The sequence below is a fragment of the Agelaius phoeniceus genome, chromosome W, assembly GCF_051311805.1.
Source record: "Agelaius phoeniceus isolate bAgePho1 chromosome W, bAgePho1.hap1, whole genome shotgun sequence".
Classification (NCBI taxonomy): domain Eukaryota; kingdom Metazoa; phylum Chordata; class Aves; order Passeriformes; family Icteridae; genus Agelaius; species Agelaius phoeniceus.
In genome coordinates this window covers 1,240,336-1,245,000 of record NC_135301.1, presented here as the reverse complement: position 1 = coordinate 1,245,000, position 4,665 = coordinate 1,240,336, and the positions used below count along the sequence as shown (strand labels likewise).

The 4,665-nt window shown below is 46.0% G+C and overlaps 1 long non-coding RNA gene across 1 annotated transcript in view; it reads left to right on the top strand.

Annotated features, from left to right (window-relative positions):
- Window positions 1-1,420, top strand: part of LOC143696603 (uncharacterized) — a 1,726-nt gene extending 306 nt beyond the window's left edge. Inside the window, exons 2-3 of the long non-coding RNA XR_013186002.1 lie at window positions 569-632; window positions 1,275-1,420. This is a non-coding gene — a long non-coding RNA (uncharacterized LOC143696603). The remainder of the gene's footprint in view (window positions 1-568; window positions 633-1,274) is intronic.
- The last annotated feature ends 3,245 nt before the right edge of the window (window positions 1,421-4,665 follow it).

Sequence of the window (4,665 nt, the reverse complement as noted above, 5' to 3'; positions counted from 1 at the left end):
TTTCCTGTCATTCAGAGCTTGCGTTCTGTGGTTTTTATGATAAACCTATCAAACTTGCGAAACCGTTTTGCAAGTCTTAACCGTTGAAGGCAGCAAGAAGTGGTTTTAAAGGCTGTTCTTGAGCAGACAAAGGGGAAAAGTGTGAATTTGCTGCTGAACTTGTCCTTTTTCATTTGACTTGCCTTGAATTATTTAGGAAGAGAGAGCACTAGAAAAAAGAGAGAAATAGAATTGGTTCTTGAGCCCTCCTAAAATGCTCCCCGTGATTCCGTGTGGAGCCAAAGTGAAGGGTGATGGAACAGAGCCCCTGTGCTTTAGAAGGAAATCAATTTCAACCTGATCTCCACCCTGAGTCTCCCTAATTTCTGTTTTTAAAATGCAAACTAAGTTTAGGAAGTGTTGGGAGTTAGTATTTTGGGGAAGAAATGGCAGTTGCACAAACCGTTCCATTTCCCAGAGGCTCTGGGAAGGATTCATTTTGTAAGCGCTGTAACTGCCATCGGTTGGGGGTTCGGGGTTGGAATGTGCACTTGCCCTCCTATAAAGCACTCGTTCATTTGCATTTCAGTGCCAGGAGTCTGGAGAAACTGGAGAAGAGCCCAAGAGACATTTTTCATCCTGAGATACAAAAGGTAGGAAGTGACTTTTTTTGGTTTGGTTCTTTTTCTTTATGATTTCCTGGAAATAGAAGTAATTAAGTATAGATCCTACTGGTTTGTTTCTTCCAGTAGCTAATAAGAATAATAATAATAATAATCTAATACTACTTAAACTGTCTCTTTATCCATTGAGCTGGCCATTTCAAATCCAAACTTCTAAACACCAATAAAACCATCATCCTTGTAGAATCTTTAATAGGAGGGGGCTAAAGATGCTGTTTTTGTTGACAGGATGTATTGGTTCTTGAAGGGCAAGAGGTGAGTACAAGCCTAACTACTTCTTGCTCACAGACCCGTCCGGTGAATACGGCTTTGTATTTGGATGGGCTTTTGATGACTTCTAAATCAATTGCTCGTTACAGTAAAAAGAAGTCCTGTTTTTTGGAACCTGACAGCAAAAATAACTTGAAGCACCAACTTAATAATAATTGATCACCCATCTCAGTTAATGATTTTATGCTATACTATCAAAGTTTAAAGGTAAATTATTGTGTAGTAGGAGATGGTATAAAATGTATGTTCTAACGTGTAGGATGTAGGCAAAGATTAGAGGAACCAAATTTTTATGTCTTCTGTTTGACTGTTCACCAAATAATATTTGGTTTTATTTTCCAGGGATCGGTGAATTTTAAATTTGGAGTCCTCTATGCTAAGGATGGTCAGCTTACAGGTGATGAAATGTTCAGTCATGGTGAGGTTTTCACCTTCTCCTTAATTGTTTTGCTCATCTGAAAAAAAAAAAAAAAAAAAAAAAAAAGGTATGTTTATTATTTGTTACCCCGTTCTGTCCGTTTCCTCAGTATTTGCTGGAGCTCTGCTTACCCAAGCTTTGGGTAAAACAAGCTTTGGGTTCCTTCTGTCCCACTGGGTGTTGCCCAGTTTGGTTGCATCTGGTGAAATTCAGCCTGAGCCCTTACAGAACCAGCTCAAACCAGGTGAGAGCCATTCGCAGCTCTCTCAGGACACCCGGAGGAGGATGGGTGACGTTTCTGAGCATCTGGCAAGTGCACTTCTATCAAAACTCGGCCTGTGCAATTTCTGGGGAAAACCCTTCTGTATCCTGAAGGGTTCCTCAAACTCTGTTGAGGATCCAGTTAGCAGTTGCTCACCTGGATGGTTCCAGCTCCTCAAGCTAACACTGGTACTCTTGCCCTGTAGTTTAGATCTATTGTAGTTTTGTTATTTTGCAAGATTTTACGTCTTTGGACAGTAACGTGCATTTCACTCTTTGGAACCTCTTGGATCATTCCTTGGTGCAGCACCACCTAATGGGACACTTGGCTGCTGTGCTGAAGGGCTTGGTTACTGGAATTGTAAATCCCGGAGAGTTTGTAAGTCTTCTGTCCCCAGGGAGGTGTCACGCTTTGTTCACCGTTGCTCTGTTTGTCGGGTGCTGCTTCTCGTCGGAGGTATTAACTTCAAACTGCCCTGTTCTTTTTTGAACTTTTTTTCCTGGTTCTCTCCGTAGGGCAGGGAAGGACTCTCGTATCCCGGTCGTCAGACTCAGCGCTGCCCGAGAAGATACAGAGACTGTAAAAATCATAAGAAGCAGCTAGGACTGCAGAGGAAACAAACTGGAGAGAACAAAAGGTGATATTGTTCTCCTTAGCCTGGATTAGAAACATCGACTGCGCTTTGATGCCGGTGGCTGCCAGGGGCTCGTTAGGTCTCTTTAGGCCGGTGTAGGTGTTCACTTGTAGGTTCTATTTTTTGGCAAAGGGCCACGAGAGAAGTTTATTTATAGATCCAAATAAACATTCATCTTATCTGAACATAACCTGTCATCCCCTTTCTGACATTAAGGACTCCTGTATAAATACTTGGGGGGGTTTTCTTTGTCATTTCTGAATGGTTCCATTTTGCCGGATACTTGAACGAGTCTGAGGTGGTTTAATTGCAGACTGCTTCCTTGAAATTCTGTTGGTCTCTGCTTGGAACCCTTCTTGTACTGCTTAATGAAAGACTTCTGATGGTGTTTTCTTGCCTGTTTGTGGTTAAGGTCGTGCTCTGATGCATTTACAGAAGCCATGGCAGGAGAGAGTCAGCTGCTGGAGAAGAGGAGACAGTATTATCCCTGTGCAGCACGGAACTGTGCCACTGCTGTGTCATCAGCTGTGTCTGCACTGAAAGTAGCCACCTTCACTTGTAGGTAGCTCCTTGGTGCTTTAGGACACGCTGAGGGATTTATTCCTTTTGGGATCCACGATGAGAATTCCCAAGAGAGGTAGTAGTAATAAGGTCTGAGATTGGAAAAAAGCCTGTGTCCTTGGAATGTTGTTGTTGTCGTCAAAAGTTAATTTTTCCTTCTTTCTTAGCCGGTAGTCAGCTTTTTGCTTTATTTTTTGTGGTATCAGTATTTGATTGTTTAAAAAGTTGCTTCAAAAGAACTGCAGTGGCTGGCCACCAGGACCTTGTTCCGATTTGCCTATTTGCTTGTAGCTAAAACGTTTCCATATTGTTTATCATTCTATTGAAGAAACTGCTGCCCAGTCAACTAAGAACTGAACATCTATCTCTCTAGGACATGGGGAGAGGATTTAGGTCATGTCTTTGTTTCCAGAAAAAAGTTCCAGTGTAGTTTCTAACTAGAGGAAAAGGGGGGGGGGGGGTAAAGACTCGGGGCTCTGATGCCACTGGGGGCACCCCGAGGTGCCCAGGAGAGGGAGCCCCACTGCGGTGCAGGAGCAGGTATGTTATCACGTACTAGAGAGCAAATTATAAATAGAAATATGAAAATTATAAATATAAAAATATTTTTTAGATCGTTAAAGAAAGCGGTTTTTTTAACTTGTCAATAGGCAGGGTTTTGATGATAAAAATGATAAATACAAAGAATATGAAGGTAGAAATCTAAGTCTAGAAAGATATCATAAGTACATACAGATAAAGTTTAAAACTAGAAGAAAAAATCAGTTGCAGCAGTAGATACGATACATAATATAGATAATACTTTAAATACATGTCTAGAATTTTATAGATATTATAGATCATTATTAATAGATTGCATCAAAAGAAACGATAAATATAAATGTGAGTATAACTATACAAAGTATAAAAATATTTCGATACCGTTTAAAAGAAGGTGTTTTCTTGTATTTATTTGAGATGGGGTTAGAGATGGGGTTTTTCTTTGGATTAATAGAAGTATTCTAGAAATATAAATCTAACTGTAGAGAGATCCAATCGATAGAGGAGGATATTTCTAAAACCACAACCGAACGCCGCCGCCTTCGGGGGAATCGCACGAGCTCGGCCGAAGCAAGGCGAGAGCGGCCGACCCTGACGGCCTCGAGCGAACCGAGGCGAGGCTTCCGAGGCTGCCTGAAGCGAAGCGAGCCGAGCTCAGGCGAAGCGAGCCTGCTGCTCTCGTGCGCGCTGCTTAGCGCCAGTGCGCTCCCAGCCTAATGAGCTCCTGCCCGAGCCCGCGCTCCCGGTCGTGTCCGCGCCGTGGCCGGGCCGCCCGCGGGACGCGGCAGCGGGAGAGCCCCGAGCCGGGCGAGCTGAACGGGAGGCGGCGGCGCTTGCCCGCCCGCCGTCGGGGAGCCGAGGCGAGGCGAGCGGAGCCGAGGCGCGCCGAAGGCACAGAGCGGCTGGGAGTTGGGCCGAAGCGAGGCGAGCTCGGCCGAAGAGGCGAATGCAGGCGCCAAGAGCCGAGTTGAGGCGCCAAGAGCCGACCGGAGCCGAGCGTCTCCGGAGCGAGCCGAGCTCCGCCGAGCGCCGCAGCATCCCGGGCAGGGCGAGGCGCCGGGCCGGGCTCGGGGTGCAGCCGGGGCTCTGGGGGGCTTCCCCGCCTGTCCCTCTCTCTAGCCCTCCTTCCTTTCCCCCGGTATTCGCCTTCTCTCGCTCCCTTTCCCCCATTCCCTCTCCCCCCGCAAAGCCGGCTCCTTCCTGTCCTGTCCCTAGCCCGCTACTCCCTTCTGTTCCCCCTGTCTCCTTCCTGTGCCCAGCCTCCGTGTACCCTCGTCCCGGGCTTTCCCTTCCCGTGCCGCTTTCCTGCACAGCCCGA